At 42.6% G+C, this 12,561-nt stretch overlaps 1 protein-coding gene across 1 annotated transcript in view; it reads left to right on the top strand.

The window, feature by feature from the left end:
• The window catches only part of LOC149167426 (vacuolar protein sorting-associated protein 60.2-like), an 82,551-nt gene that overhangs the window by 25,980 nt on the left and 44,010 nt on the right, over window positions 1-12,561 (top strand). The gene's annotated exons all lie outside the window — the stretch shown is intronic.

Raw genomic sequence — 12,561 nt, 5'->3', positions numbered from 1 at the left:
GACCACTATCGAGTCACAAAAAGAGGAATCACCCAACCGTAGTGTGAAACAACAGTGACTAGGTTTAACGACGCCGTAGCACATCTCTAGCCTAGACCTCTAATCAGTGAACGTTATGTTCCAATGCGTTTTTAAGTTCATTCAGTTCATTTTACGGTTGATTTTCGATTAGGTTTCGATTTCCAGGCCCTACCGTATGTAATCTCTCACAATTCCCTAGATGCAAGCTATATGCCTAAGAATATCATTTCGTTCGATGAATACTAACTACGAGAGAGTTGAGAATTTTTTCAAACAAAATGACCACAATCAAGAAGCACTCTAATGCAACTAATGATAAATAAACGAAACTTTTCTTTGTTTTAAATCACTCAATCAATGAAAAGCTTATAATTTCAATTAACTAATGCAACGCAAAAGAGATTATTCGTTTTTCTTTTCAATGGCAAAGTGCACTAAACAAATTTTGAGAGACAGTAACACCGAGCAAAAGATCAATTTCACTCAATGAAAATACAATCTAATCCCCAAAACACCAAAACAATCCTTCAAACCAAGAAGAAGACACGAAGGCCTCTATGAGCTATGTGATCTAAGCCCAAGCGAAGCCAAGTGAAAACCAAGCGAAAAAGAAACAAATCACTTGAAAAAAGCTTTAACAACTACCGAGCAAATGCAAGAGGTAATCACAAAGTCGACTGGACGACCAAAGAACCCAAAACTCCTACGGAAGGCTCGATGCACCAAGCGACTAGATGCCCTAGGGCTAAAAGGTGTAATCGATAAAAAAAGGCAAACACCCGAAGGATGAAGGTCTAAAACCAGTCAAACCAGGATCAAACACACTCCAGTAATTGAAAAAGACACAGCAAGACACAAAATCCAAGCTCAGAGGGCTTAAGGACAAGCAAACTGAAAAGTTGACAGGCCTGGCGTGACTGTCAGGCAGCAACTCGCGCTTTTATAGGATTGGCGCGGGTTGTCTTTGAGCAACTTGCGCCAATTGGCGCGACTGTAAGGCTAAAAAGCGCGCTAATCAAGTTTGCTAAGTCAAAAACAAAAGCAAGCAACTCAGGGCTTGAAGACAGTATCTAGGCAAACCAGGAAGCAAGAAACAGCAAGAAATCCAACCCAGAAAGCTATCTAAGCAATCAAAGCAAGAAAAACCAAAGAGACAAGACAAACTCCAAGTTGTTTAGTCCGTAAACCAAACTGGAGATTGACTGAAGTGACGTTGATCTACTTCGCTAATGCAAAGCAATAGCGTTTCGAAGGCTACTTGGCCATACTTCAGACTCCGTCTAAAGTTTACAAATCAAACAACAAGATCTCCCCAGCGGAGTCGCCAAATTGTTGTGGAGGTAAATCCTCTCTGCGGACAGAGACGATCCCTACTAGCCCAGACCGGGTCTAGCAACAATCACACAATGCTATCACGCAAGTTCCTAATTGCAAATACAAAGTAGATGGTGAGAACCTACTTGGATTCCAACGCTAGTGTTCGTAGAAGAGATGTCGCCCTCGTTCCTTTGCTTTGGCCGGTCACGATCCCCACGATCTCCGTGATTGGATACCTGCACATGCAAAGAACAACACAAAAACAAGCATAAAATCTAGTAGATGCAATTATATATCAGTCAGAAAAGATATAACTCCACATCAAACATAAGACAATGAGAGTGGAACCATAATGATAGTCATCTACTATTAATAAGTAACAAAGAAGAATACAACCATTGTTTTGACGTCAAATCCTCCTTTGGCTGGGTGATCAGCTACACAAGTCTTGCACAGCTTGTTGGGATGAGGAACAAGCCTCTCTCTCTTTGGGTGACAAGAATCTCCTTACTTAGATTTGGCCTTATGGGTGCAAAGAAGGCTCTTGCAGCTTCAAACTCTCTATCACTATGCTGGGACCAGAACTACTGTAACTCTAACTAGCTTGCTCAAGGCATAAAGGCAAGCTTTTATAGATAGAGAGGAAAGAGATAGGATCAACCACATTATTCATGGGATTGGCTTTATCACTTGGAAACTTCCATGAAAGGTGGCAAACCACTTTCCCTTCTATGGAGATTCGAAGCCAAACCATCCTAGCTCAACATAGATTCAGTTGGTGAATGGGTTGAAGAGAACCTTTGGGAGTTTGGTGGTTGAAAACTTTACTCAATTCGGTTGGCGCGAGTGCGACTCTGAGACAGAGCGCCAATAGCGCGCCCCTTTTAGAGAATTTCCCTCATTGGCGCGGGCTGTGAACTGAGGACCTGCGCTAATGCAAAAAGAGCTGTTTTCATGGAGATTTTGCAGGAGATGTCTTCAGGGCAAATGAAGCTCATACTCAGAGGAATGTAATGCAAGTGGTTTCAGGTCATGTCACTTCTCACAGGTCCCGGAATGAGTCCTCCAGTGGATGGGTGAGGGGTAAAAGGGACGGTGACAAACGGTGACAAATTGCTGTGTAACAGTTACGTTCATATGTTGGTCATGTCGCAGTCAATGCACGTAGCCACAGTCATGGTGATAAAGTCGCAGTAAGGGTAACAAAGACCGTAGTCATGGTAACGGAGTCACAGTTAAGAGAACGAAGTAGCAGTCAAGGTAACAGAGCCGCAACCAAGGTTGTTGGAGCCGCAGTCCAGGTATGGAGCCGCAGTCATAAAGAAAATGAATCCGCATTTTTATGTGGGATAGATCTAGGGTTCGGTTGCATTCTCGAATGGGTATAAGGAGCAGCAGAACCTAGATCAATCTCCTCTCGACATCCCTGTGATAAAGATGATGCCCTCAGATGGATAAAGTAGATAAGTCAGCTTGTGATCTACTGTTGTCCTCACTATGACATACCTGTAGCAACCTCAACGTGATGTATCACAAAACCATGGAAGAAGTTTGCTCTCAGATTTAATTATGATGTTAACTTGACGTGTTACAAGGGATAGGGATAAGGATCATAGTCTTGATCCTGATATCACCATAATCACAGTAATGAACAACAGTGATAGATTGGTGGCATACCTGTAGCAACAATGAACAACTGTAGGTAGCATATCTGCAGCAACCCTATCACAATGAACAACAAAGGATGAACAGTCTTAGATCATGATGATGAAAGATGCAGCATCATGGGCATGTTAGTAAAGGGTAGCACGATGATGAATGAGACATCATGATGGTGCTACATAGTAAGGCGCAACAAATGGACGAGATGCAGCACTAAGATAGGTGAAGGAGTCACCTTAGAGAATCAGTGGAAGCAATATGTCTTAACTGATCTCATGCGATATCAAAAGTCAAGTATGGAATTCTATTGTAAATGTACTATCTCTCTCACTTTCTCCGCTGAACTATGAAGAACATAAAAGAAGAATTGATGAAGGGTTTCCCCACATTATGGGGTTTGTCCCTGGTTGGCGCCACATCTTGTGCCCTCTTGTCTTGGCTTGTCTTCTGCGATTTATATTTATGTTCTATCTGCAGTTTACTTTAATGCTGATGTGATTGCTGATTAGGAAAAGATATTGAGTTAACTAAAATTGAAATACATTGCTCTAGCATAGAACATTCCTAAAATTAACATGGTATCAGAGCTGAGGTGAAGACAATGCCCAAACAAGAGTGAAAGAGCAATCATCGAAGACAATTGGGACAGGACACAAGGATCAATGGGTTCCTCATCCCTCTTCTAATTCACCAAGGGTGAAGTCGAAGCAGAGAATATTACCAGAATGGCGCAGCGAAGTTTCTGATGGCATACCTAAAGATCACTTCATTGGGAAGTTCAGATCTAAGTGTGGAAGGAAAGGCAGATGCCTTGGTTACAACAAGTTCGACCATTATGCGAAGGAGTGTCTGAATGGCAAAGACACATCTCTTGATGAAGATAATAATCATTCCAGGGACATCCTCAATGATCAGAGGAATGATAAGTAATGCAGGTCATCAAGGACATGACCGGCTCTTCAGAGAAAGCAAGGAACCCCAGGTATGAAGAATCAAATGTTGTTTCTGATAAGATAAAGAAGCGTTATCTTGTATTGGCCCTCTCCTTCAGATTCTTTGGGAATTTGGCTTATTGATTGTAGTGCTTCAAGGCACTCCATTGGATAGATGGGTACACTCTCTAATTTGGTAGAAATGGAAACAATCGTGGGATTATACTTGGAGCTGATGCCACCTATCCCGGAAAGGATGTTGGGAATGTTATCCCTCAACTGAATGGGGGTAACTCAATTCATTTACAGAATCTTTTTTATGTACCTGATTGCAAGAAGAACTTGGTGTCCATTTCAGCAATGGAAGTCTAAGGTTACGAGGTGGCACTCATCGATGAAAAGCAGGTCCACAGGCTTGGAACAACCCGAGGAGTTTGAGATTGATGATCAGGAATCTCACGTATGCAAGTGGAAGAAAGCCCTCTATGGCTTGAAGCAAAACACCCTGGTGTAGTATGAGAGGATTGATAGCTGTCGGATGAAGCTGAGATTCACTAGGAGTGAAACCTATTCAAACCATTACCTGAAGGTTGTGGATGATAGACCTCTCATACCGGCACCTATGTCTGACAGGTGCAGACCCTCTCATTTGTAGAAGACAGAGGAAGTAGGATTCCGAATGTAGAAAGATAAACTGCAAGCCTGTGACTACCTCGAGGATCTTAACTTTCAAAAGTTATATGGTAGTGATGTCGGACCAGATTTGGGAAATGCCTGTGAGTTTCATAAACTCATTCGCGTTGATGTTCTTGGTGAACCTCTGTCTAGACATATGTTGCAGTTAGCATGGTGAGCTCATATTTGGTTGAGCTTCACTGGATTGGTGCCTAGAATCTTCTGAGATATCTTCAGGGCACAATCTCTCATGGATTGAGATACACTGCTAAAATATGAAACCACATGATTATTCGAATGCTGAGTGGGCAGGCAGTGTGGAGGATCACTAGAGCACTTCTCAGTGCTGGTTCTCCTTGGGATCTGCTTCGATATCCTGGATGAGCAGGAAGCAGAAGTCGGTGGCTTTGAGCACCGCCGAGGCAGAGTATATTGTTGCTAGCATGGCCACCTGTGAGGCAGTTTGGTTACGAAAGCTCTTCAGTGAGCTGTTTGGATTTACATTGGATACCACTGTGATCCTGTGTGATAACCAGAGTGGGATTCGTTTATCAGAGAATCCCGTATTTCATGATCGCTCCAAGCATATCGATATCAAGTACCACTATATTCGAGATATGGTGCAGCGAGGAGCTATAAGGCTCCAACATATCAGTACAGATGAACAGGTCGCTGACATTTTGACAAAGCCCCTAGGAAAGGTCAAATTCCTGACTTTTTGAGAACTCTAAGAACTTTTTGATGATGTACTGAGCTCTAAGAACTCCAGGGGGGCGCGGGGTACTTCTTGGAGCGACATATGACCACAGGGTGACTCACCATCCCCTAGTGGTGTACGTGTACAGGGTAAAAGAATCAAAACTTTCCCTGTGACACCTTGTGGCGACTATGTAGCAGGATGATTAGTTCTCCTGTGAGGTCTGGATGATGTGTTCTCCATGACGATTGTGTAGCAGGATGATTAGTTCTCCTGTGAGGTCTGGATGATGTGTTCTCCATGACGATTGTGTAGCAGGATGATTAGTTCTCCTGTGAGGTCTGGATGATGTGTTCTCCATGACGATTGTGTAGCAGGATGATTAGTTCTCTTGTGAGGCCTGGATGATGTGTTCTCCATGGTGATTGTGGAACAAGATGATTCGCTCTCCTATGGGCCAGGATGATTAGTTCTCTGTGGCATCCACTGGACAGGATGATTCGCTCTCCTGTGGATAGGATGATTAGTTCTCCTGTCGAGGCATCCTACCCATGCAGTCTAGGACTCATGGGAAGTACCTCTCATCTGATCAATGAGCAGGGAAATGAGGATAGGGACCATAGTAGTACCGATGGACGCATCGCTGTATCTACCGTACTCCCTATGCTAGGATGACCTTCATTGATCTGGGATCAATGATACTGGTCTGGGACCAGTGGTAGGAGTTGTACCCACTATGACACTGACTTCGGGTCAGTAGAGGATTGGTCTGGGACCAGTGGTACATACTCTGAGACTTACTTCGAGTCAGTAAAGGACTGGTCTGGGACCAGTGAGAGTGGCACATATTATGACACTGACTTCGGGTCAGTTGAGGACTAATCTGGGACCAGTAGTACACACTCTGAGACTGACTTCGGGTCAGTGGAGAATGGTATGAGACATTCTCGATCAATTCTTCTTCTTCATGGTTCAGCAGAGCAGAGCAGAGAAGAGCTGAGCTGAGCTGAGCAGAGCAGAGGCAGAGCTGAGTAGAGCAGAGCTAAGCAGAATATAGCAGTGCAGGGCACTGATGGCAGAGATAGTACAGCTGGACATATGGATCAGCGGATGGAGTTCTCCCTAGTTGAGAGGGAGTGTTAAAATTTGCAATTAGGGTCAAATTCCATGTGGGTCATCTTATTTATAGTAGCTGATATTTTTATTGGATCCCTCTCATCGAGAGGTGTAGGATTGATGTAAATATCATCCGATTCCGACAAGTATTCATGGAGTTATGAATTTATTTGTGTTATAAGACATATTGTCAAGTCGGCTAGCATCTTATGTAGGCTCAAAAGCCCAATAGACATGTCTATTCATCATCTACGTTTTAGTATAAATAGAGGAGGACTTGAAGTCATTTTGACACACTTTTCATGTGATCTCCTCTCCACATCTTGGGTTTTTGGAGAAGGAGAGACACTAAAGAATATGCTGGCCTAGTATGATGTCCTAGCTACAGATGATGCCCTAATCCAACGCAGTCATGAAGACATCTATACACAGTCAAATTGATGCTCTAATTCGTTGCTAAGGAGAGGCCTAATACGTTGGTCATTGAGACACTAATACGCAGTTCATAGAAACACTTATGCACAGATCATGGAGACACATTTATACGCTGTTCATGGTGATGTTCATATGCTGGTTATACTCTGTTGATGGTTACGTTCATATGCTGGTCATGCCGTAGTCAATGCGTGTAGCCATAGTCATGGTGATAAAGCCGCAGTAAGGGTAACAAAGACCGCGGTCATGGTAATGGAGTCACGGTCAAGAGAATGAAGTAGCAGTCAAGGTAACGGAGCCACAACCAAGGTTGTTGGAGCCGTAGTCCAAGCATGGAGCCGCAGTCATAAAGAAAATGAATCCGCATTTTTATGTGGGATAGATCTAGGGTTCAGCTGCATTCTCGAATGGGTATAAGGAGCAGCAGAACCTAGATCAATCTCCTCTCGACATCCCTGTGATAAAGATGTTGCCCTTGGATGGATAAAGTAGATAACTCAGCGTGTGATCTACTGTTGTCCTCACTATGACATACCTGTAGCAACCTCAACGTGATGTATCACAGAACCATGGAAGAAGTTTGCTCTCAGATTCAATTATGATGCTACAAGGGATAGGGACAAGGATCATAGTCTTGATCCTGATATCACCATAATCATAGTAATGAATAACAGTGATAGATTGGTGGCATACCTGTAGCAGCAATGAACAACTGTAGGTAGCATATCTATAGCAACCCTATCACAATGAACATCAAAGGATGAACAGTCTTAGATCATGATGATGAAAGATGCAACATCATGGGGGACGAGATGCAACACTAAGGTAGGTGAAGGAGTCACCTTAGACAATCAGTTGAAGCAATATGTCTTCAACTGATCTCATGCGATATCAAAAGTCAAGTATGGACTTCTATTGTAAATGTACTATCTCTCTCACTTTCTCTGCTGAACTATGAAGAACATAAAGGAAGAATTGATCAAGGGTTTCCCCACATTATGGGGTTTGTCCCTGATTGGCGCCACATCTTGTGTCCTCTTGTCTTGGCTTGTCTTTTGCGATTTATATTTATGTTCTATCTGCAGTTTACTTTAATGCTGATGTGATTGCTGATCAGGAAAAGATATTAAGTTAAATAAAATTGAAATAAATTGCTCTAGAATAGAACATACCTAAAATTAACAAAACATCAGCAAGGGCACTCTCTTTGACATTCAAACCTGTCTGCATAATGCACAAGAAAAGATATAATTTTTGCAACTCGAATCACAATTTCGACAGGATGAGTTACAACAAAAAAAGCATCCTTTTGAACTTGTTTTTGTTCAGAACAATCCCCTATCTAACTTTGAAAGAAGATCCTATCAGCAACCAACAAGTCATCGAGTCAATAATGTTGATTCAAATCAAGTGCTTATTTTAGAAGCAGATTTGAATATAGGTGTGGAAATTCAGTCTGCATTTCCCAAACCAATCATCAGACCTTGGGAAGACCTTGTCAACAACAAGCACATAACAGGTCTTGGCTATGATAAGGTGTCCCTTCATATTCCAGACTATTCCAAGCCTATTCAACTTCAAAGTGTTGGGTTTCTTCATGGTGGTTCACCTTCACCTGTTCCAGATTTTGCTCCTCGATATTCACAACCAAAAGTTGTTAAATGCCAACATTGTGACAGAGTTGGCCATATGAAAAATCACTGTTTTGATCTTCATCCGTGCAAGCATTGTGGCCAACGTACTCATTCTTCACACATATGCTTAAAAAACAAGCCTCCTGCAAGGACAAATATTGACCTTGGATGGAATCATGGATCGTTTCTTGGCAATGGGCTTCAACAACCAAGAAGGTATTTCAATCATATAACAAAACTTGTTCTAGAGTATTGAACAATCTTGCAGTTGAGTTTTCTCCATCATCTCACCTTGTATCTGATAGGGGGAAATGATGGTCATCTACAAGCTTCAAAGCCACATCAAGTGAGCTTGAGCCACAACTTGCCATACCAGATTCATAGTTGTAGCCAGAGACAAAGCATGCCTTTGGTTGGTGGTCAACCTTAAACCATCTATGTGTGGTGGGACCTCCCTTTTCAGGCTGAGCTTCTCCTTCTTCAAAGAATTAAGAGCACTTCCTCTAGCAGAAGACTTCAACTTCTTGCCAGTTTCGGAAGAGTTGCAGGAATTGCATTAAGCATTCCAACGTTGGTGGTCATCCTTAAACCACCGTAGGTTGTAGACCTCCCTTTTCCAGGTTGAAGGTCTCCCTCTCCAAAGCATTAGGGACACTTCCTCTAGCAGAAGATTTCAGCTTCTTGCCAGACTTGGAAGAGTTCCGGGAACTACACTAAGCATTCCAGTGTTGGTGGTCATCCTTAAACCACCCCCTTATACCAACATTTCAGAGAGCACATTCAACCTAGTGCCGCCATGCATTTTTGCACATTTTGTATTACAACTCTCTTCTTGGACCCATACATACCCCTTTGGATTAAGAGGGGGGAATGTTGGACACCTAATCCTCTAAGGGTTATGGTATGGAAGTTAAACAATCAAAGGAGTCCAAGAGACGTTGGAATATGAATCCAACAATCACATCAATGTATTAAAAATGTACATCTACGTTAATAAGAAATGTAATTCACTGTTCTATCATTCATGTGTGCTTGACATTGCATGTGTATTGTAAGGTTGTAATGTGGTAGTTTTGAGCGTGATTAACCGTGAACAAGAAATCATTTTCATTAAGAAGTGAAATAATGAAGGAAATTGTAGGAGCTTCGAGATGGATGTAGGTACATGTTAATAACACGTATTGATTTTTTTAAATTGTAATGACTCAGAAGGCATTATATTTTTAAGGCATTTTATGAAGAGATTAATTTGGGATCCATTATGCACCTAATGATGTTGTTATTCCCAAATTTAGCGAAAATTGATGTGCATTTCCATGGTAGCGTTAATAGGAAAAAAGTTAAAAACCAACCTATGGACAAACATTGGCTCTATCAATGTAGAGAGACATTGGGTTTCTTGAATGCAGTGTTGCGAACATTGCAATTTAATCGCGATGTTTTCAAAAAATTGCGTTTTTTTAACTTCGTCAATAAAATTGCCCGTTTTTACTTATTATTTATTTTTTTCGAAAAAATCGTTGAAAAATTCGTGATTCGATAAGCAAAAATCGTGGAGCTCCGAGACAACGTGTTTTAAAAGCGATTTCATGGGTTTTATTTGTCATTTTTAGCAGACAACGGACTTGTTTGAGAGCTGAGGAGGAGAGGAAGGCGACTACTAGGGCAGAGGAGGAGAAAAACAGAGATTTTAGCATCCCAAGCAAGAGAAATTCGTGTTTGAAATTCTAGAGCGCAGTAGAGTCCACTGCCAACTCCACCGGCATCTACATCTAGAGGGAAAGGGAAAGCTATTGCATTTTCTCGCAAGAGGGGTAGAGGAAATCAATAGTATTAGTTATTTGGCTCATTTCATTATATATGACATTATGACTCATGATATGAGATACACTATTATATTTTTTGTTGGTATTTTGAGGCTGAGGAGTCAAGATATATTATTCAGGACATGATTCACTGTTTTTTTTTCTAAGTTATACTAATTCTATTAATGAAAAAAAAAGATATCATACACTGAGGTCGGAGCCTATACTTAACTATGCCAGAGGAATGGCAACAACCAGCAAAGTCTGGATTTGAAGTGCCCAGAAGGGAAACCGGTCTGTAACAGAAAAGAGTTCAGAGAATTAGCTTGCTGCCCACGCAGGGGAAACCAACAAAGCATCCAGTTTGTTATCATTGTATCTAATGAGACAAAAAAAACCAACTAAAGAGCCAAAAACTCATAGTTTTTTCACCGAAACCCCATTGAAAACAAAACACTGAAAAACAGAGTCCCAAAAAACCTGAGACACGTAGTATGCTGAGTGGCAAACTGTGTGGCGCGTTGAGTGGCAACAAGGTGGCAGACAATGAGGCAGACACGCAGCATCAAGGTGGCAGACTAGGGACGTGGCGGAGACGGAGGGTGTTCCTCCACGATGAAGCACCTGTACTCCTCCATGTCGCCACCTGCCAGAAGCGAGGTCTCCGTGTTGCCAGCCTACAATGCCTGGTGTTCTTCCTCGACGAGACAACAATATTCGTCCATTACCCAATTCACCTCGTTCCCTGCACGTTTTGTCTTCTGCTCTTGGTTCCACTCCCCTGCTCCTTGAATGCTCATCTGAGCCAGTTCTAGTATGGCTTTGGTGTGGTTGCACCCTGTTGTGGTGCGCCCACCACCAGCAATGTCCGATACCCCAATTGCCCTGGTGCTACCACCCCTCGTCGTTCCTTGCTCCTCAATTACATTGGTGCGTCCACCAACCTCGGTGGCTTGTTCCTCAATGATCTGCTCTGCCTCGTGAAAGAGAATGGTTATGGTGGCCGTGATGAGGGGCTTGTTCAAGGTAGAGCGGAAGGTGAATTGGGCATTCTGGGAATGTAGTTGAGGAATGGGTGGAGTGCCTCTGAGAGACGAGGCAGAAATGGAAGGGAAGCTGCTGGGAGGTGAGGCAGAGGCCACCGAGTGGAGGCGACCTCTTCCACTGCGTGTATTTGGGTAACGTCCAGGGATTTGCTCAGCCAGAGAGGAAGTGGTATCTGAAGCAGGAGAGTGCTGGGGGCGACTCAGGCTCCCTCGGCTCCCGCCCCTGCGGCTGCGCATACGGTGTTGCACCATACTGTCTACAGGCGTATGTGAATTTCTTCCAGAATTGGGCACAATGGGGTGCAATGACACAATGGAGCTTGCGGACTGCTTAGCAGAGGGGTGAGCAGCCAGGGCCGAAGGGAAGATAAAATGACAATCCAGGCTATGGGTGAAGTGGATGCTCGGGCCGAAATCAATGCAGCAAAGGAGGTGGCAGCGTCTCCCTGTGGTGGTGCGGGAGTTGGGTACAGTCACGGCTTGAGGGCAGAGGCATTGTAGTGGCAGAGGTTGCAGAGGTTGATAGGCAGAAGCAGAGGTGAAATTCTCTCGAGAATTCATGTTTGCATTGAGCTGAGGTTGATGGCGGTTAATAGATTGGAGGCAACGCTCGCATAAGGTGCATTTATGGCGATTGTAAATCCCATTTTTGGACCTCTGTGCCAACCTGCGGGAGGCCATGTGGTCTCGCCACACGCCAACCTAGTTGGCTGCCACCTTACTGTCCTTAATTGTCACCCGCATCCGGGAAGGACATGATTTCACTGTTATGTGTGATGCAGCACTAGAAATGATATTACATATTTTATATATTAGTTCTTTTATCATATTTATTTGTCAATGTATTTATTTTATGTTGTAGATGCTTTAGATATTAAAAAAATTGAAAAAAATGAATATTTTTGTATTTTCTGATTTTTTCCCCTCGCCGATTGCGATTTTTGCAACATTGCTTGAATGTGTAAGCTGACTCAATAATTTGGATACCTTTCATGCATTTTCCTTCACAGGTTAAATAGTGAAATTAGAGATTATGGATCACAATTGTAAATCATTTTAATTACATGATAGAATTTGGAAGTAAACTTTTCCAGCCTATTACAAAATGAAGTAAATTTTTCCAGCATATTACGAAATGGCAGTTGATATATTCTTTTGAAAATGAACTGCCCTCGATGCCTTGAATTATTTTCTTTTGTCTATGAAATACTAATATTTTGT

This window comes from Pinus tabuliformis, chromosome 5_1 (genome assembly GCF_031772625.1).
Source record: "Pinus tabuliformis cultivar Carrire ecotype Pingquan chromosome 5_1, CPIR1, whole genome shotgun sequence".
NCBI lineage: Eukaryota > Viridiplantae > Streptophyta > Pinopsida > Pinales > Pinaceae > Pinus > Pinus tabuliformis.
Note: the sequence above shows the minus strand (reverse complement) of the source record. Positions and strands in the feature narration are given on the sequence as shown.